This window comes from Egretta garzetta, unplaced genomic scaffold (assembly GCF_000687185.1).
Source record: "Egretta garzetta isolate BGI_Z169 unplaced genomic scaffold, ASM68718v1 scaffold46, whole genome shotgun sequence".
NCBI classification, from domain to species: Eukaryota; Metazoa; Chordata; class Aves; order Pelecaniformes; family Ardeidae; genus Egretta; species Egretta garzetta.
The window spans coordinates 4,686,103-4,709,061 of NW_009260268.1; positions in this window are offsets into that span (position 1 = coordinate 4,686,103).

Sequence of the window (22,959 nt, forward strand, 5' to 3'; positions counted from 1 at the left end):
GTTTGCAGAGATTCTTCCAGAGGTAAGAAAGGGATAGGTAGTTACCTTGCTACAGTTGTCAAGAAATTTTGGCTCTAAGTGATCTTCTAGTAGAAAACAGGTGATTTCTGAGCAGTGTGGAAAGGCACCAAAACAGACATGGAAGTTGGATTTATGATTTTTGCTGTGTTTGCCAAGTTGAATTAGGAATAAAAACTTGAAGATACTCCAACTGCCTACAGTATTACTAACTTAGGCAGATATCTAACTTACGACATATCAGACATAAGCCTACTTTCCCTCGCAAATACAGTATTAACATTGTTATTCGAGGCACTGGTAAGATCTTGTCTTGAAAAATCACAAGCAGTTCTAGTTCCCATAAACAAGAGTTCAAAGAGCATCAGGTACAGGAGAATCCATCACAGAGGTCTATGACTGATCATTCTCTGTAAACACGTGAAGGGATTGGACATAAACTGGAGGAGGTAAAGGAACAATGTTGGCAGAAGTACTACTATTAACCATTTCATTTATCTTAAATATAAATTGAAAATGATAAGGCAGTTTCTATTCATGACAGTCATTAAGGTCTGGAGCTCTTATCAGGAGTGCTGTAGTCAAACTTGACCTTGACAAGCGCATGTGAAAAACATGGCTGTCTGAAGGCAGAGGAATAAATCTGATGACAGTAACTTCTTTCCAGACCTTGGACTCTTTTCCTGATGCCATTTTTCTGAGAACGCTATAAATGCAAGGTTAAGAGAAACTGGTATTATCTCCTTATGAAACTGAGAAAACTAACTAAATATCTGACGAGAGAAAAGCAAAGACTATATGTTTTTAAACTGAAGGTTCTCTACAGAAATCTTTGTTATTGATAATATTCACCATCAGAAGTTCAAACGCTTGTTATTTAAACAAGTATCAACTTAAAAGTAAGTCTTTCTCTCAAGAGAAAAAAATTGAAGCTTAATATTTCTCCTGCTGTAGCATGATTTTTACTAGATATGTATTCTTTTGACTAGCTATGCACTGAAAACCAAACTTAAGTCAAATTTCTGCACTTAGTTCTAAATAGGTACTTGCTGTTATCTCAAAATACCTCAGACACTTCAATATCAGAACATTTTCCTAAAATGTAACTGCAAGTATAAGAGGATACCAAGAAAGTTGTTCAAGCTGACAACATTCTGTACATTTTACTGGTTATTTTTACAGCTGCAAAAGGAAGGAGGAGGACAAACTGCTACTTTAATGTTCTGCATCTCCTTCAAGCTCTACCACTAGAGGAAATTTTGTTAATTCCAGTCATGCTTGTGGTGCTTGTGATTTTTTTTTCATTACTTTTATTGCTTAAATATAAAGAAAAAGAAAGTTCCATTAACTGCTGATTGCAATTCACATTTCCTACCCTTTTTCTCCAGGCACCTACTACTGTTTTTAATAGTATTTAATAATAAAAAAATTGAAAAATTCTAGCCTTTAAGTGGTGGGGTTTTCTTTGTTCTCTGCTTCTGGCTTCCTCCTTTGCTGCTGTTTTACAGGAACTGTGTTTGTTCAAATTAACTCATTTCTGTAGGCTGGAAATCATTTCAGGTTACTGTATGAGAGCATGTCACTGAAGCAGATATGCTGTAGATTAGTGTCCACAGACGTAATTACAGAAACTTTCACCTTCAAGACAGAGTGCCTAAAACTCATTACACATCTTCTCCATCTTTCTGTAAGTTCCCTTGTTGGGTAAACCCAGATGTTTCAGGTGCACAAATGAGCCCCTGCCAGGTAGCCAGAGCCCATACAGGAGATGGATGCCTGTGGCATTCATCTACATATTACTTCACTTTGGGATGGGTAGCAAGGCAGTTCTACTCGGGAAGAGATTTCAGCATCTGGAAGCCCAGAAGATGGTGTTTGCTGTGCCACCTAGCTTAGTACCCCGGTATAAACAACCTGCCCAGTTTTCACCCTAGTGGAACAGGGAGCTATGTAGCACAAGCAATACACCAGCTTTCTTTGGAAATGTAGAACCTAATGACAGAAAAGAAGCCTGATTAGAAAGTGCAAGTAATTTAACCATGATGAAGTATCTGTCTTTTAGTAAATACAATATTTAGCATTGATACTCAGAATTCACCCTACTGCCTATCTTTTAGACATTCTTAAAATTTTACCTCACATTTTTCTTTCCCAGAAGATCCAAATGGAACAGGCATTATCCAACTATTTCTCCATCTTTCTCAAGACATGAACCACAAGTATCATTAGAACTATGTTCCTGTTTAAAATACATTTCAGGGTTAAATTTAGGTTCATTAGCCTTCAGTAACTACACAAAGACATTAGGAACATAAGCAACTTTTAGTTTCATCACTCATTTCCAGGACTTTGCAAATTACAAGCTACTTGAATACTTCAAGTATTATCAAGTTTTCCATGTTTATAAGTTTGAGACTAAACATGCAAAAATTTCCACCTAAATAGAATTTCTTCCAATAGTGATTTTTTCCAGGAGTCAATATCTCTCCCAATAGAATCAGTGGGAATAGCGTTCATTCATGAAAGAAAAATCCTTTTCTGTTTCCTTCCATTGGTTTTGTCTTAAAGATAAAAATACACTTCCCTGAACTACAGTTAAGTACTTACATCTAGCTAACAGTCAGACCAACGTGTGGGGTGACATAAGACTCCTTAAGATATTCTTAGTAAGTATGCTGAAGCAGCAGGATTTGTTTTTGAACTGTTTGTAACACGCTCACAAAGACAAAAAGAATACCTATAACTTAGAAGATTAACTAAGAAAAATTAAGTGGAATATTTTAATCCTTACTATTTTCTAAAATAAAAGTTTGATGGTATCACACAGGGAAACTTTCAGTACCCCTACAATGTACTTAAAACTTTCTGCCAATTTTGGCAAAGTGACAGAGATGCAGAGGTCTCAGTAACATTGAAGGCTTACAAGTTCCATGAGGAATTCCCATAGAGAATACAGACCTTATCAAAGCTAAATGGGCAATATACCCAAGTGTTACTAGATACAAGTGAATTCATACAGGAAGGATTAGGAGCTGTGTGTGGATAAATGCACACACCTTATGATCCCAGCCACAAAACTTCCCCCTGCCCCCAATTTAATTTGCCTTGTTAGATACCAGGTAATCAACAAAAATAACCAAAAGATTTCTGCTGTCTAAAAGGGTGCAGACTTGAACCCAAGCTTTTCCCACCGTGAAAGCATTCATGTCGAGCTCTGCATGGATTCTCTGATGACTAATACAGTTTGAACTCACAGAACAGCCTTTGTGGGATTCAATTTCAAAGGGTGTGTTAACATTAGTGAGTAGGAGTGATTTTCTACAGCAAAAGAGTAGGTGTTGAAGCCCGACATGCACAGAGGGGCTTGACTTCGATCAGCAATACTCTGGCCCTGCAGACCAGGTGCCTCGCAGCAGAGGAAATATGTCAGGTGCTTTTCTTGAGCCTGCCTTCCAGGTTAGCTTTGTTGGTGGGTATCCAGGTTTATTTTGTGAATCCACACTGATGTGAACCAAAGAGCAATAAAATGAGGAATGATCAGAAGGTTTTAATTCAGATTAAGAAGCATAGCTGAGAAGCAAAAGCTAGAGAGATTTATTCACCGTTGATCTGAACAGATGTAAGGTTTCTTCCTTTCTTCTGCTCACGGAACTACTTGTAGCCTTTTAATCTTCATATCAGATTTCAGTGACAGAAAGATCAAGTAACAGCTAAATGGCACTGCTTAAATACGAACCAGTGAAGACTCATCAAGAGTCACGGCTACCTTTTGGAAGAGTAAATTCTTTCTGCTTCTGTTAATGTTAAGAGCAGGATACCTCGGTATCTAAATGACTCAGCATTTAGAGGTTTAAAAACAAGTCAAATGCTATAAACTTCTATCTTCCCTCCCTACTATAAAACCTGCCTTACACCATGCTGTTTGTCTCTAACTCTTAGCACATTTTACCATTTCTGAAGAATCTTAGCATTGCTTTGCATGACTGTAGTCTCATTAGAGACTTAACTGTGTACAGGAAAGTTGTTTAGCAGCAGCACTACATGCTCCAAAACAAAGGAAAACTCCTTATGTACAACACACGAAAAACAGAATAATCAGCTTTGCGAGCTTGCATTTGCATGTTTTGCTGATACTGTATTTTGCCCTTTCCCAAGGGGCACAATCATAATTTTTAATTTCAAATAGCTTCACCCTGCCCTTCTCCACATAATAATACATCAAAATAACACAACTTCTGCTGTTTACAAACTGGTACCCACACTGTACTGTCAATTGGTTTCATACCTAATGAAGTCCAACATGCTTCAGTGTTATATACAACAAAAAAAGCTACAATTCTTCCTAGTATAAATAGCCAAAGAAGGAACTACTAACAATTATAATTGGGAGCACTAATCTAATTAAGAACTGTTAATACTAGCTACCTATACCTACTAACTGAATTTCAAAAGTTCTAAAGGTTTGGTTAGTTTTTAAAGATTGGATGCTTATCTTTCTCCCTCCCTCCCAATTCTTAATTGTCCACCTGCACATTTAAGTTTTCTACTACTAAGCTCATCCTTTACTGATCCTAGAGCAAGTCAGAAACAGTGTAACATTGAAACTCACATAGGTTAAGCAGAGTGATACAGAAACAATTAGAAGAGAAGGCATACAAAAAGGCTCAGTCTTCACAGAAATGTGGGAAGAAAACCAAATAATTTTTAAATTGGGAAAAAAACCCCTACAGTATTTGACAGAAAAAAACGGAAAGAAAACAAGGCAAGCATCTGAGAAACCTGAATGATACTGCCTGATAACTGAGGGGCTGACAATGACTTACAGAAAAATTACAAAGCAACTCAGAACACACTTAAGAACATGAAGGAAAAAATACAATAGTTCTTTTCCATATGCCTTTCATGCAATTGCATCTTGAAATTATATTAAATTGTCAATGTATTTTATTAAAATTTATTGGACAGGTTTCTATTACTGATAGTCAGTTATCTGGCAATTTTAATTCCAAAGGTAGACTACTGTAGCATCTTGGTTCTGATCATGAAGCAGCAGCCACCAAGATAACCTGGAAAACTTGAGGACCTTGGAAAAAAAAATCAGGCTTTGAAAGGGAAATGGAATCTGCCTCTTCAGCAAGAGAGACACTATCAGGTCCTTGACTGATGGCTATCAAATCCTGTTGCTGAAAACCACTCATGTGAAAAGGTCCCAGCTTCTCAGAACTGTCCAATGATCCACAAAGTAAAAAGATCAGGAAAACAGAGGATATTTATGTTCCCATTTGCTGCAAGTTAAGATCTGTTTTGGGAGGGGGTTTCATGAAATGGGTGCACTATTGTACCTATTAAACTTACAGCCATTCTCATGGCTTCACAGGCCAAACAAATCTACTCATATACCTAAAAGAATCAGAATTGAACTTCCTTATTTTTATGAATTCTAACCATTTTCCTGTCATTTTAACTTTTCAGTGACATTTCAAGGACAGAACTGAACTATTTTTTCAAGCAGTCTCACATGCTCTGAAGCTTTTTTAGGCCAGGTGCCGTATGGTATGGCAGATTACCCCATATAACAGGGCTATATGGTTTAAACATGTGGTTTCTACACCTGGCTCTGCCATTGATTTTTGACAGATCATTTCACCTTTGTGAGGTTAGCTTTCTCTTACCTTCCTTTGCCACTTTTGGAGAGGGAATATCTCCACTCAGCTGTTTCCATAGACATACCACGATGGGATCCCAGTCTCTGCTAAGATGTAGCACTTCCCCAGTGGCTGGAGGTTGCTTTGTACTAATACCAATAAACATTGATTCCTTATTGTTGCCTTCAACTGTTATTTTTTCATTTTAGACCACAAATTATTGGGAAAGGAGACTAATTTAGATCTATCTCTGTATGCCTTATAGAGTAATGGGATGCTGGTCCTTCATTAGAGGTCCTTAAGTACTGTGATAGCATATATAATAAAGCACAGTAAAAAATGCTAGAGCAAACAATGCTAAGTTAGATGTCAAAAGATCAGCTAAACCAAGAGAGACTGTTTAACCAGAGAACATGAGTTCCATATATTTGCAATGGTGGTCAAGAAAATAAGAAAAACAGTAAATTATAGACAGATTTTTTAAAAAAGTGTTGATCAAATACAAAGGAAGTGTCAGAAGTTTCACTAACTATACCTGCTCACCCTTTTGATCACAGGATAAATAGCAGCTGCTAAGAGAAGACATTAACGAGTTGATAATACAATCACTGCAAAATTCTACAACCACAAAGCTGTGCCAACATAATTGAAAGAAAATTTGCTATAAACAATTTTTAAACTAATATTGCCCAAGATTATTACTATTACAATTCTTTAGATAAGAGTTCATCTAACCATTACCTATATAGTATATGGTTTCTACTACAGAAATTATCTGTATAACCATATAACTGCTCTATATTAGAATTTATAAAGCTTGTGTTTTCTGCCTGCAAGTAGCATTCATTTGTGTAAGAATCAAATTTACAATTACCAGATTTGACTTCAGTAATCAGAGGATTGATTTCCCCCCTCTCAGTTTTCTCCAGGAATTACAGATAGTATGTTCTTATTGATGGGGTAAAATACTAAATCATTTGGTTAAATATGTTAATCACTAATCATGCTATTTCATTACCCCTCACTCAGTTCATGCTTTTATATGCACCTATCTGAACTTATTACTCCTATATATGATTTTCCAGTGTCAGGATAAAGCATTACCATGCAACTCTCACTCTTGTTATTCTTACTGGTCTTAAGTGAGAAAGAAATCACTCAATGCTTTGGTTCAGCATTCCAGACAGTGAAGGTCAGAGGCAAGACCATCCTTTATCAACACAAGATTGACTCTTCTCAGTTCTGTCTGTATAATAACAATAGGTTGAATAATAAATAATTCTATCAGCCATATAATATATTCATAATAACCTTGAGAACATTTAAATGGAATTGTCATTCAGCTCAAAGAGGACATAATTGCACTGACCACACACATTCTGCAAAATTAAAAGACCTGTCTCTAAGGAACACTTCTAAGTCTTTTTTTTGAACACAGCATAACCCTCAGTATTTCCTAGTGAGAAAATGTGCTTAGGGAAAACACATGCAGGAAGTGCCTGTACATGTGCATATATATTAACATGCCTGTATCTTTCACCTGCAATCTATACATACACATAATTTTTAATGAACAATAATTAAAGAATTTTAATAGTGTAACATAAAACTTTTGATTGCTTTAAAAAACAAACATACAAGTAATTTGCCTGTGTACAGAATGATGTTCTTCCTGTAAGGAGCTATGCCATGTTTGACCATTATCCAACATGCAGCCTTGAACCTCATTTATAACTGTTAGTTTTCCCCAAGGTTTACCTTAAACATTGATCATTGTAACAGCTATGCACGTCAAGCAAATTAACTGTGGGTCAGAAAGCCATTGTGTCCTTACTGAAGTGACAGACAGACTGAAGATGAAGATTGCAGTAACTTTGGGTAACTGAATTGAAGATACTCCAGGTCCAACTGGTCAGAATACTTTGAACAGTAATAGCACTAATCAAACTCTCCCTTCATCACAACTGTGTGCTTGGCACTTTCACAGGTCAGAGGTTTTTGCTAGGCACGCAGCCAACACGGAACAAAGTTAGGAATCACCTGAGAGGCTACTGGGCATCTGTACAGCACTGTTGAGCATGGCTACACAGTGCAATACAAGTTACCTGCTGGCCAGGCATGGGTGGGAGCTTTCTGTGCTATTCCACAATAATGCACAACACCCACTAGCACAGGAACAAAGTGTCAGGGGCACAGACCAGGATGAGTATTCTATCTTCTACTTTATTCCCTACTACCACACGAACTGTGTCAGCAAATGGAAGAAGGATCCTGAAGAATCTACAACTGAGTCCATTCCTTACCCAAACCTCCTCCCGCATCCAATGAGGGGATCCAGCTTGTGCTCTGGATGTGGCCACAGATAAGCAAAACCAAGCAAGATACAAAACCTATTGAAACAACTGCATCCACACAGAGGGAACAAACTGAAGCAGCAAAGGTAGCTTTAACTCTGTCATTTCCTATCTGCAGCCTTCACAATGCTAATAGAATGCTTTCTCCTGTCGTCTTCTAGATTTTCTTTCCTTTCAAAAGGAAGGGGAAATACTGGAATCTCATTAAGTGGCACCACAGGGATACCTGAATCACTTCTAGAGTCACTGGGCAAACCTGCCTTTTTCAGCTAATGAAGTTAGGCAGCTGCAGTAAGCTTTCAGCTCTCAGCCCCAGATTGCTTCCTAGCCAGTCTTACCTTTGTCTAACTCACTTAAATCCCAGTTTTCCTGCCGCTGCCCTCCAAACCAAACTCCCCCTTCCCCTGTCAGAAGCAATTTGTCACAGTCTACTGCTCTTATTCCCTCAGTTTTCAAGCCAGGCAGCCTTTTCCTCTTCAGAGATTGGTCTATATTCAGTCTGAAAGAAAAGCAAACACTGTCACCTTATTTTCAGCTTGCTCTAGCATTCATTGCAGTAGCAATTACACAAATAGTCCCACTCATTCCCTATATTACCCCTGGCACTCAGAAGCATTCAAGTACTCAATTCTAATTTTCTGTTCATGTGCAATAGGAATGGATCTTCAGATATTCTGCTTTGGCCAAATCTTCGCTGAGCATCTGCAAACAGGTTTCTCAGAAGCACACAATTTTTTTTGTAATGGGAGTCACATTCCTAACAATGCTGTGTTAAAGTTTACAACTGTATTCTACCTACTGAGTCCTAATCTTGCTAAACTACCAGAATTTTTAATGCGCACAAAACGTTTCCATTGTAGAATCATGGCCTCTAGCTTTGACAAGAAACTTGAAACAGAATCTTAGAACAGGAAATGATGAATGACTTCATCAAAAATAGGTACTATCAGTCCATGCCAGATAGTTTACAGAGTTTAACAACGCAGTTCTAAACAAAATGCTTGAATATTTTGAAGTTTTAAGACAAGGTTTGTTTCATTAGTATCATGATATGTTGCCTGTTCTGCTTTCTAAACCACCTAGTGAAATTTTGCCACAGGTACATCCCCAGGAGTGCTGACGCCAACAAGAATCCATAATTGACTGAGTGGGTTTAGTACTGGTCCCATATGAAATGTTAATTCGAGGTTATCAGATTAGGTTAAATGTACCTGCAGCTGCCACAGTTCTAACGCTGCCACAAGTGCTATTCAGGGCTCATTGTTCTGTACTGTAAGCATCATTCAATTAATTCATGGAGTGCTAGCACATGAGATGGTATCTGTTTCATGAAAATGTGTAGATCAGTTACATGCCTTGCTGTAATACCAGCTATTCAACCTCATCAAATACAGTGTGAGTAACAAAAAGAGGACAGATAACATAATGGAGCATCGCAGAGTATTTTCCTTCATGAACTACCCCTCAGTTTACTTAATATAATTATTAAAATCATGTCCTCAGCTTAACTTAGTGTATGTAATATTTTAATGCCATTTTTATAGCATTAGGCTTCTTTTTTTTTAAACTGGCAACAGTAAGTGCCATTCCCTTAGCAGATGTTCTCAGTTCCCACACACTTAAATATAGTTTTATAACTACAGTCACCTACCATACAGTGCAATGCAGTGTATAATTTTCAAAGCCACTGTTACTTGCTCATTAAATTCCACTACTACATAGAGCACAACTGATTTCATCTGTATGCCAACCCGCACTCACGTGACAAGGAGACAGGCTTCAACTTTAACACATGTATTTCACATGAATCCACGCAAGCTAATGTGATGGTACACTGATTTTGTTTAGGAATATTCAGAAAAAGAAAGTATCATTAAGGTAAGTGACATTCCATGATTTTAATTAATTCACTGGTTGTTAAGCAGCATAACAAGTTACAGTAATTCTTCCTCTGAAGAGCTATTTCAAACAGCCTGAAAAAATGGAAATTTAACTGTGAACTAATTTCACTACCAACAAACTAGACAGACCTAGAAAGATGGGTAAGATTGTTACCTTTCTGTTGCTTTCACCTCCAACTGTATGAAAATCAGAAATTCAGTAATGAGAACAGTGTTTGCCTCAATACTGCCACAGCAGCCTGTCACCTCCTCCTTTCAGCTTAGCCATATGGAAAAACATGAGATTTTTTTGTCGGAATGAACTGTCAGGGTGCTCTGGCAGTTCTTGGCTTGCACGGCAGCTTTCTGGGGTGCTTCTCAGCACTCATAAATTACAAAGGCTCTCAGGCTGAAGCAGCAGCCCAGTGATCCTCACAACTGAGTACAGCATCTTTAGAGTTACCATTCCAGGTATTTCTGCAGACAGAAGAGTAACGCCAAGAAGATCTGCAGAAGTAATTGGTAAATTCTCAACTATCTTGCAAATGGTAGTCCTATATAGGAGACTAGTAAATTTTTAAACAACTTTTAAAAATCACAGGGCTGTAGGCATGGAACTATGGTAACTGTTGACCTCATCAACAAGTTCTACTTCTGTTTTTTAATTTAATAGTCTGGCTTGTAGCAACATTATTTCAAACTTTGTTATTTCACAATCATTCAATTCCCAAAATACATTTTTGAACTTTATTTGCATTAAAAAATGTATAAATATTCACATGAACCAGTAACACAGATCTGTATGGCAGATGGACAGAGAAGTAAGCATCTCCTTTCTTAAAAGACCAAACCAGTCACTCAACATTTAAAGGACCAACATTAAATCAGATTTAAGGAATTTAGAATGACTTAAGTTATTGATATTTCACCTGAACTTTCTGAACAAAAGTGAAGAGGATTTAAAACCATGCCATACATATTTTTTAAAATATACATCTTTTTCCTCCAGTAAAGAAATTATGCTAACTAGTCTTGAAGTTTTCTGAAGTCATGAAATGGCTATCTGTGAAAAGCTGTCAAATTAATAAAGTTAATGAACTGAAAACACAATTGCTTTTTCATTCCTTACAGCAATTGCTGGTGCTGCTTACTAAACACAGCACACAAGAATCCAGAAGCCTTAAAAAAAGGGTTTTTTTTTTTAATGTAAAAAGCTGTTTTAGTATCTCCACAAAGTTGTCACCTTACAGTTAGTCCCAGGTGATGTAAATACTTCATCTAAAGATCTGAAACACTTGAGGTAGTAAGATGTTCTTTCCCACATTTAAGTAAAATGGAATCAGAGCACTTCCAATCAAAAAACAATCTGATTCTGAAAGTCCATGCGTTAGCAAAGCATAGTATGTAGGAATCAGTTTGCTTTCAAAAGGAAATTTTTGACCAAGACAGATTGATGTTCTGACTTCTTTTTCAAATAATTAAAAATTAACTGATCTACTTCTTGAGAGACTAATAGAGAATAAGTGATCTGAAAATTCTGAAATTGTCTACTTTCCTTCCTTGAGTGCTCTAATCCCTTTTGTACTCTGTTTTCACCAATGTCTCTAACCCCCCTGTCTTGCTTTCCTGAAACCTTATCCTCATTTCTGAAGACTGATCTCAGATAATTTTTCTCCCCTCCACTTGCTCAAAATAACATCAATGGCACAAGTTCAGCAGCTCCTAAATAAAGTTCTTTCATCTCAAACCTATGGCTGTGAACATCTGCCTACTTTCTGGTATTTTTGCTATAATTTCACCCCATTCTGCCCTAACCCTTGGAAGCCTCCCTCTCTTACTCAAAATCCTTTTCTTAAGCATAACCTCTATTTCTAAAGAACAAATGCTTCTTGTTTGTAAGGTTATTGCTAACGAACACTGTGTATCTCGTGATGAGGTCAGAATTACCATCCAAAACCAATGTTTTGTAGAAAAATTATGTTTCATAGAAAAATTATTGCAAAAAATAGTACCAACTCTGGAAAATGTTTTTGAGCGTAAGTTCCAAAATTGTTGAAAGGTCCTGGTTTGAATTCTTTTTTGTCAAAATGACATGTTTTGATTTTTAAGCTAGTCTAAGTTTTTATGTACAAATGAGTTAGGTTACAGTAAATTGTCTCAGAAAAGCAACACAAACTAAGTGTTTGAATAAGTTAGCTTAATCAGGTCTTTCTATTCACAGAAATTTGACACTGATATTCAGGTCTTGATTTGCTTAGGAAGTTAGGAAGGCTTCCTGAAATTTCAAAACAACTCCTGTAAATCAAGGTTACTATTTCCCATGGAGCTCCACTCAGCTCTATATCTTTTCCCTGTGATTCACCTCAATTTAAATACTGATAGAGCAACAGTACCTTGCCTTCAAGCATGTTTTAACGTGTAGCATCAGCTATCTTGAAGAAACCACAAGGCAAACATCAGATTTAAGAAGAAGAAAAGTTCTGTATGTTTCTCCTACTCACTTCTGCTCTGCACCTCTTAACTTATAATAATTTCTACCTCCTTGAAACCAGCTGCTTCAAATTATTTTTTTTCCATTCATACTTAATTTTTAAAGACCTGGTACATTGCTTCCACCTGTGGTATATTGTTTTGAATTTGGTATTTTTTTTGATACAGCACAGTAATCTAATTAAACTCATTAGTTGCTCAGGGAAGGGACATCTGCTTTCTATGCATTTTCTAACTAATTTGTGTCTATCACAATGTTTTTCAGTGTAGTTATTTTATTATTTCTTACTAAAAAGACACATGCATTCACTACCGTACAGAATAATGCAAAACTGGCTGTCTCGACACAACCACTACAATGAAAGACAGTACAAAAGATAAAGCCTTCTTCCTAGAAATTTGTATCACATGATAAGCCAATGCTAATACCACAAAACAGTGAGCATTTTGGAAATCAACACTGTCACTCTGAAGAGGAAAAAAATAGGGGAATACCCGCATTCTTAGTTTGCTTTGACAACTGCCATCAAATATGATCCATTGTAAAATCCATGATCCAGATTGTAAAAGCAAACAACACTGCTTCATAGAATTCTTACCGCGGTATGAAGCCTGGGTATTTTAAAACATTTATTCCACCGTATTAAAGACATTAGAATATGCATCAGATAAAGAGAATAACACTTCCATCTTTTGCAATTGTTTAAAAACTTATTATGGTGGTAAAGTATACTGTACAACCAAACATATATTGTCAAGCTTCTGTGTTATACACAAATATTTTGTGTACTAAATTGGACCACAGATCCATAAAAATACGAAATGTGGGTAAAAAATGAGCAGGGGACAATGATTCATTCTGAATTTACATAAACTATAAGTACACATTTGAAAATGAAACCCTCAGTAGCTATTAAAAAGAACTGCCTAGATGCAAAACCTGCTATACGAAGTTTCTAAGCTACTGGTAATTAAAAGTTCACAGAAAATACTGGTGAAAGGGTCACTTCAACCCTGTCTTACACATACCTAAAACACAGTCCTGGACAAAGTCACAGGCATGGTATGCAATTAGATGGAATTGATCCAAAGCACCAGCATTCTTTTTTTGCATACATTGATGCTTGTTTGAAGTCCTACACCTTCCTTGCTATGAAAAGTATAGAAAATTTTGCATTTCCATTTCACCCTTCAGCGTTTTAGGATGGAAGCAAGCTGTTGCACTGCAGTGATAGCAGATGATGAATCCGGTTTTACACTTTTCTTGGGGGTGGGGGAAGGTGTGACTGTGGAAGTCATATTCAGTTCTCAAGTCTTTCTCAGTGGCCTCCTTTGTCTTTTCATTTTAAACTTTTGTTGACCCTAGGTGAAATACAGCTGAAGGACAGATCCCCTTAATAAACTAAAGAATTGATTCACATAGCTTCAGCAAAAGGATCATGCATATTGAATACACATATTGCCCTTGAAAAGATGCAGCAGAGAATCTGAGAAATTTCGGGTTCTCTCCTTTGTAATAAATAAATGAAGGCAACAAGAGCCAAGACTACCTAGAACCTATGATCATGGGAAACAGGCATTCTCAAGAATGACTGCTTCATAAAATGCTCTCTAGTGATCAGGTCAGTGAATTTACTGCACATCCTGAGCTTTCAGAAAGTGAACCAGCCAGTCAATCAATTTTAAAAAAGGGCACAAAATCAAGTTTTATATAAATTGTTTTAGTGAAAACAGTCTTTATGTAAACAAACCCTTCCCCTTCCTATTGCTAGTATTTATTTAGCACCAGTTCAAGATGTTTGGGTTTATCATTAATTCTCCCAGCAAGAAAGTCTGCAATTCTCAAAAGTCACATTCAAGAACATTCCAGAACTGCAGGTTTCAAGAACAAGTATCGGTTCCCTTTTGCCATTGGCACCATATTTTATATCGACTATCCTATTGACCCTCATGCCCTTACTACTGGTTGGCAAATGCAATTCAGCCTTCCATCCAGCATCTTTGGAGTCTGGACAATTTGCTTCAGTTCAGTAGATTTTAGAAGTACCAATACCAGATGAAGCTATGAGCTAGTTAATGAACAAGAAAGACACGAATGTGTACCTCAGTGATATCGTCCATCACAATTAAGTGGCTGTAGAAGACAGCCATTTATAGTGAGTATCGGGAAAACCTCCTTTAAACACACTTGTGCTTGGACAAAAGCTGCCCATGCATGCATAAAACCTCTTCATTTCCATAAGCTTATAGAACTAAATGCTGCATGTTAGATTCCTCTGAGGAGAAGCCTTGCATGTCGTGTAAAGCATGCAGCACCAAGTCCTCTACTTTTCTGCTAAAAAAGGAAACTGGGCTTAAACTTGATGGCCTCAGAAGTTCTGCACAAGAGTAGCATATCAGCCTCATTTAAAGGGTACCCAGTCAATGCTTAAATGAATTGATAGTAAAAAGTCAGTCATCAGAGTTAATAAATGCTTGCTTAGATAATAGCAGTAAGAAAGAGTCCTACCCCAAACTAAAATGAACCATTTTCTTTAACACTCCTATAAATTTCTCTGTTTGTCCTGTAGTTGCAGCTCTTTTGTCTATCTTCTAGTCTTAGGAACAGTGAAGAACGCAAATACTTCCTGCTATTTCCTCAGCTGTTATAAACCAGTGCAGTTCAACTGAGGTCAGTGGTGCCCATTTACTGTAGTTTACGATCCAACCCCTTAGTCATTGCACATTTATTAAAAAATGTTTCTAACAAAAAAGCCCTCTGTAAATACAAATTACATGCCACAGAATTTCTTTCACCACTTATGACACTGAACGTAATACAGGCTTTCTCATTTTTTAATTTAAGCCTTAAGTGACTATGGAAATACAAACTACTCCTACGCATTAATAAGTCACCTACGAGTACCCACTGAACCACATAGCTACACTTAATGTTCTTGGCTAAATCTCAATTTGTAGTGGCCTGTCAACATTAATGGAGAATGATATATATTGTTGTATTACCATATAGCAAATGCAAGGTGACAGAACAACTATTAGCATATAAAAGCTCTACCTTTCTGCATATAGAAAGCAGATAGATGATGTACATGCAGTATTTTGAACGCTGCTGTATGAGGACTTGCTTGTAGAAGTACCATGAAGCAAACACAAGCTGTTCACTGGCTCCAAAATAATTTTTGGATTTTGTCATTGCAGATCCTTCATAATTTTGGTTTGTGATAAATACACTTTAATAAGGGACCAGCATTTGTCTTAAATTCTCATACACAGAGCATGCTCAGTGATTTAATACAAGTTCTATATTCAGTTTCATGCATAAGTCTCCGAAGTATCACCTTATTATGAAGTTCAAGTGACCTCTGTCAAAGATGTTGCAACTATCAACAGCTAGCAGAAAGCAATTGTCACTTTTTTGTCCCCCATGCATCAACTAAGTTTTTAGTATAGTTTACAAGAACAAAATCTGTTGTACATATCGATGATTATCAAATCCATGCAAATTTCTTATGCTGGTTTAATCTTTTCCCATTACAGAAGTACAATTTCCATACCACCAAGTATACCTAATGGCTTTCTGACTTTACAACATGAACACAGCCTGATTCAGAGTCAAACATTTCTGCTTGTGCTATCTCAAAACAACAAAACCTACCACTCCTTTTTCCCCATGAAATATATAGTTCCACAATTAAGGATTTATATTCTAAAAGAGCAAACAATTCAGTTTTTAACTGAATGCAGTGAGCACAGTTGTAAAAGTAGGTACTTGAAACAGATGAGCAAGGCTCCTGCATTGCTGTGCTCTGAAAACGAAACCATAGCAGCTCATTTTAAGACCTTTACCTGAACTTTTATATATACAGATTCATTCTCTTTAAGAGCTAACCATCAGCATATCTAAAAATATGAACCAGGTCTTGAGGACTTTACAGGTAAGAACATTATTTTACTGAAGTAACCAAGACTGATCTTGTTACCTGTTACATAAGCATCACTATATATGCAAGTTAAAAGCATTTTTTTCCCGAAGCCTTGTTCCAAGACATGGAAGGATGAAGAGCTAAGCTGAGCCCCTCTGTCCCCCCGATCTCAATCTCGTAACTGTGAGATTTTTTGTACTATATAGGAGCTGATAAACTATTTAAGGAAGTTGCTATGTCAAAAAGCCTCACATCTACCAAGCTAGAAGACTAAGAAACTTGAGATTTAGAGAGTCACAGAAAAGCAGTCCTACCTTTGCCAAAACAATACTTTTGAAATTTTTCTTATAAAAAGTTACGCACCACAGGACTTTAAGTTTGTAATTCATCCCCACAGTGGCGAGAAGGTTATCAAACCACTTGCTTCTTTCTCCAAGAATGCCAGCCTAGATGAACATAATCCTAAATTACAGCAAACTGCCACACTCCAACGCCTCTCGGCTAACTATGTTTAGCAACTATTTCATTTCACACAGTTTTGCATGTATGAGTCATGCACGAAGAGGATGGGCATTAACACCGATAAGTCGCGCTGTTTTCAGCCACTACTGTTTGGCTACTGTAGAACATTTTGCAAGCCGCTGTCCCACACAGAGCAGATTTCCTTGAAGCACGATAGCAGGAAACAAATGTGGGTGTAGCAGGACAGGCACTCATTGTTTCAAACTTCCACTGGATGTGGAGTTCGTGAGTCGCTCAGAGGTCGGAGCCGTCACAGAGTCCTACTAGCTGAGTAGCGCTACTCTACTGCGTGTTTGATTCATCTCTGCAGCTCTTGGAGCCGTTTCCAGGCAGACAGACACGGGAAGTGTTTAAAACCAGAGAAGGCAGGCTGTGGTTTTATAAGACTCACTTGCTCTGCATTGGTTTTGATGAGACTTTTTAAAAGGTATTTGAGAGGAGCCTGGAAAATTCTTCCCAGGGAAAAAAGTGGTAATTTTGAGACATGAACTAACTCACAGTAGCCACAAGGGACAATGTGGAGCACATGCTAACGAACCTTTCATTGTATTAATTTAGACTGCTAAGGCTTCTTTTAAACAAGTCATCCATAAAGGATCTTAGAGTAAATTAGCCATATGGGTTTAGGTACTGGACTGCACCTCAGGGTACCTGGACCCATTTCTCAACATCAGAACAAAGAATCAATATGAACTCTGGCAAAATGTCATTCTGTTAAATATATGAAACAAAATATTCTGCAAGCGAGCAAGAAAAAACATTTGCCAGAAATTTTGTACTGAACTTCCTGGATTTTTATGTACTTTTGGCACAAAAAGGACAGATGACCAGTCTTATAATTTTGACTCTTTATTAAAAAATAAACATTCTTTGAAACTAAGTGCAGCTGGTTTTTTATGGGTCATTAGGCACCTTGGCAATAACACCAAACAAATTCAAGGTCATGGAGGTGACCAGACTTGGGAAGGGGCCATTAACAATGGAGGGACCCCTAAATGCTGGAGGAATAGGCTGATAGGAACCTCATGAAATTCAACAAACACAAAGTCCTGCACCACGGATGGAATAACTCCATGCAGCACATACAGCCTAGGGAGCAGCTCTGCAGAATAGGCCCTGAGAACCATGGTGGACACCAAGCGGAATGCAAGTTGGCTGTATGCCTTCAGAGCAATATGGGCTACCTGCACGTGGGCTACACTAGCAAAAGCATTCACCAGCAGGTCAAGGGAAGTGGTCATTTCCCTCATATCATGTCCATATCATATTGTGAGGCCACACCTGCAGTATTCCATCTAATTTTGACCACCCCAGTACTAGATGGACACTGGAAAGCTGGAGTGAGTCCTGCAGAGCCTGGCCTAACAGGTTCAGGGCAAGGAGCACAGAACACATACAGAAAGTCTGAGGGAGCTGTGGATGTTCAACCTGAAAAACAGAAAGCCCAGGGGATCTAACTGCTGTCTTCACTTAAAGAAAAGCCAAAGAGAACACAAGAGCCAGATTTCTTCCTGAAAAGGCCAGTGAAAAGACAAGGTGCAACAGACGTGTTGCAACACAGGGGATTATGAATCTTGTGCTTGGAAAAGTGAGCTTCATAAGAGTAGTCAAGCACCAGAATGGGCCCAGTCACGTAGTCTCCATCCTTAGGGACAGTCAAAGCTGAGCCACACGAAGTCTCATGCAACCTGATCTAACTTCAAGATCAGCCATGCTTTATCCAGCTTAGACAACATGATCTCCAGAAGTACCACATGACCTAATTTATTCTATGATTGATGTGATTCTCTTCATGGTTCTAGTGAAATATGCTACTACAGTTGAGTGTTTCACTACTTACTTATTTTAAGACATGCAGTAGAAAAAAAAATTAATCTTATTAAATACACAGAAGGAAACCCATTAAAGTACAACAGTTAAAATATTTTTACTGTTGTTGTTACCTCAATTTTAGGTGCATAATTATAAAAATATCAGCAAGTACCCCTGCTTTAAATGTATAGGTCCATTTCAGTTATACTTCAGCTCTCTTCACAGACAAAAACCTTTTGAAAAAAGATTTGATTTCACCAGCCATTAAGCGAACTTAACTGACATCTTCCGAGAAGACTTTTAAACTCATGGGATTTGGGGAGATCAGCCATGAGACATAGTTGTAAAAGATACAGGTTGGGCCCCATTTAACTCTTCCAGGCATTTTATCTTTGTGCTTTGGAAATACAGGTGACAGCCTGTCTGACTTCAGAAGTTCCAGAGCTTCAGGTTTGAACAGCATTACTCCACGCATAGAGGGAAACACTGCAGTGTTAAAAACAAGGATGACTCTTTTGCTTTGTATTAACCAAAAAAAAAATAGAACCCCCCCAAAAAAACTGCAGGAGAGGAGGATGTGGCATAAAATGACCTTGACCATCTCACCAAGAAAATGGCAGCCTGAAATAAATGAGCTTGGGAAGAAGAATGAGTTTAGGCATTCTCTAGAGTGCATCCCGAAGAACCGCATTGTATATCATCAGCACAGCAAACCTTGCAGAGATAAGGGAGAATTGCATTTTCTCAAGCTCAGCTTCAGAATATAACTTCCAAGTTTCACCTACAAGAAAGTGTTCTGGGATCTACTTACAGTGTCTTGATGAAATCTTAATATCCACAAACTCATTTTTGGCAAGAACTTAAATTACTGTAGGTTAACATGGTGATTTTTTTTTTTTTTTAGAGCTGTTTTTGCATTAGCCAACAAAAGTTCCTACAAAGATGTCTATGAAAAATCATGAAGGACAAAAAAAAAATCAAAATTACAGACCTTTTGTTAAATGATTACTGGCCTTTGCCACCATATACAACCCTACCTGGGCAGTCTGAGCATTACAGGAGTTTTAGTATTCCAGCCTTTCTGACAGAAAGGCCATACAGATGTATCCAGTTATAAATTCAAAAAGATTCCTATTCTCCCCTGTAAAGGTACACAAATACATTGGCAACGCTTACACACTGGCAAACAGCTTTTGAGACTCATGTTCAACAGCTATAGGTAATTTATTACCTGCCAAAGCTACCGCATCTTGTAAACAGCTGACAGGGCAAGCAGAAACACAGAAAGGGAAATGGCCAGGGATATAACAACTGTCCTAGCTGGCTTTTCACTATACACTTTCACTGGGCATTTGTGATGAAAGGAGCTTGGTTGATTTTTGACAGTGACTGTTTTCTCAATGTATTAATGTAAGTAGCAATCCCCTTCCCCCCGCCCCAAGAAAAACTCCATGCCACCCAGAAATTGGTAGCTGAAAACAGATGCAAGACTTGAGTCAAGGCAAAACATGACTAAAAGACTGGTCCGAAGCTGTTTTCTTCATTTCCGTAAACACATCTAAAGCATTTATTAATTATGAAGCTGATTTTGTCCAGCTTTTAAAAAAAAACTATTAAGCCTATTTGTAATGGGGAGGATCACATTTTTTCAATCTGTTAAAACAATGCTTCAGTTAAGATTAAGGGAAGACTAAACACATCACAGGTTATCACATACATTTGAAAGAAGCAAAGACAGAAACAGGTAGTTTAACTATTTTCCCTTTTTCTCAGTAAAAGTGTCAAATGCTTTAACTCATAATTGCTCTACCCACCAGCTGGGATCAGTTTGCTCATCGATGTCTGACCTAATTTGTCTTTTTTTCATGGGACCTCTTTGCTGCCATATGTTCAGCCTTTACATTCGCATTCTTCTCTTGTGACTAAGGTTATCTCTTTCCTAAGAAAAAGAAAATTAACATCCAAAGGCCATCCCAAATATTCCTGACATCTCTATTTTTACATCTATACCAGCGATCTAAAAATTGGTGGAAGAGCCAACTACTGCAAGGAACTACATTCCAAGATGTAAAAATGATTCATACCTGTATTAATTTGCTTTTCATGACTTAAGGGTTACTCAAGTACCTTCCTACAATTTTCAAAAGCTCATGAATATTGACATGAATGGCAGCTACAGGGGTAGGCACCTTTGGAACATCCCATTGTATGGCTATCTGCCTCTTTAGCCAATTATGTATCTTGAAATAGTAGTCCCTGTGCATTTATAGCATTTCAGAATAAACCTTTGTGATACCTCAAATATACCACTTCTCTCTTCTTTCTGGTATTATCGTGTGTTGCCATTTCCATCTCACAATAATGTAAGGCTCATAACGACATTTTCACCTGTGCACACTATCTTTCATTCCCTTCATAACTAGGCTACAGTGAAGTTTTTACATCTCTTCCTTCATTATGCTGACAGAGAATAGATTATCTCAGTGTAGACAAAATTCTCATGAGCAGCCTGTACCCCCTACGCTGAGTCCCTCTGACTTTCCTGAAATTCACTATACTTTTTTTAGGCCCTTTCTAAATTTCATGGTAAAAGTACCCCTCAGTGATCACTCCTTTGGTTGTTCTCCAATTCTGACTGAAAATGTGCAAACTCCGCTTTGACTATTTACCCAGCTTTAGTAACTGTGTGATGTTACCAGTCATAGCGATGACAACATTTTAATTCATTTAACAGCCTCTTTCGCAGTAACTGATGTTTTGTCTGTGCTTTATTTTTGGTAGTAAACAGAACATGCTTTTCCCACCTAACACACAAACCAGAGATGTTTTCTGGTCAGCTCCCTTTGAGGGGCATACCAGAGTGGACGGTGTTCGCACCCTTTGTCATGTTTTTACACAGCTGAGCCCAATAGGGTGCTGGTAGAGGATTAAGATTCCCAGAAATCTCATCTTAAGAAAAAATAATGTTTGGAACCTCCTAGTACAGGTAACATACACCTAGGTACTGGAACTATTAGCTAACCAGATGTAGGTCTGCCATATTGCAATGCAAAATAAGAAATAATTTGTGCGTATATATCAAACATTCAATTCTACCAGGATCATTAGATCATAAAACATGTCAAAAAACTAGAAGCAAAGCACCTCTGTTTTGAATTTTTCACAGTTCCATGGTCACTGCCACCACAATTAGTTCTACTACCCAGGAAAGAAAACCTTTTTTCTATTTTCAGTCTTTTTAGATCTAGATCTCAGCACCTAATTAAAAACAAGAAAAATTTTAGACAGGCTTTTTCGAAAGGCCTTGTGCTATGCAATTATCTTTTTAATGGAAAATTTTCAGCAGGGATGCCTTGTCCTTGGACTAGTCCTGCAAGTACTACAAATGCCTACTAATACCATGCGTGTCTAATTAGAGGACTGTGGGTCCTATTCAGAAACATCCCCAGCCCGCATATGTGCAAATCGCTTTTTGTATGTAAACAATTGTTTCATAAGATTCATTAAACCCTTTCATTAAAATCTTTTCATCCTGCATGTACTAAGAGGAAATATTCAGATCATACTTAAGAAAGGTATATCAGAAAGTCCTGGTCCCACATGATTTTAGAAGTACACAAAAGAAAAAGCAGGGGAGCATGTTTTGAATTTTTACTTTCTCATGAAAGAATAAATTAAGTTAATGCAGAGGAAGGCCACAAGGCACCAGAAGCAAGATTAGTAGTCATGCTAAAATATGTATGCTTATGATTTTATAATTTGCTTTCCTTCCCAGAGTAAATACTGAATCACAGAAAAGATATTAAATTCCATGTGCTACAGAAACTCTACAGCATCACCTGACTGTCTCAAATAATGGAATAATTTGCAGCTATTGTAGCAGTTTCCAGACTTTTTTGTTACATGGCATACAATCACTTCATCAGACATTTTCCATAAACAAGCATCAGCCAAGCAATGCTTTCTGACATGCCGGCCAAAGAGAGGTGAGCTAAAAGGAAAGGCAGCAAGACCCTGCTCCTGCCTTGTCTACAGCATGCATGGCTCAGGCAGCACAGTACCTAGGCAGATTATCTCCTTTCAAAGGCATGGCAGCCTCAGCTGATCTTAGAGCTCTGACTACTGTCATCTTTGCTGAAACTCCACCCTCCCTAATAGGATAGGTAGGCAAAGAGGGTACTTGAGAGCTGGATAACAGAAAAGCCTGAAGCAAGGTTCCTTTGCTGTCTTAAGACAGATGAGGCTGTTACACATCTTATAAGCCTTATCTGAAGGATGCAAAGGTCCCAAAATAAACTTTGATTTCCACAAGTTC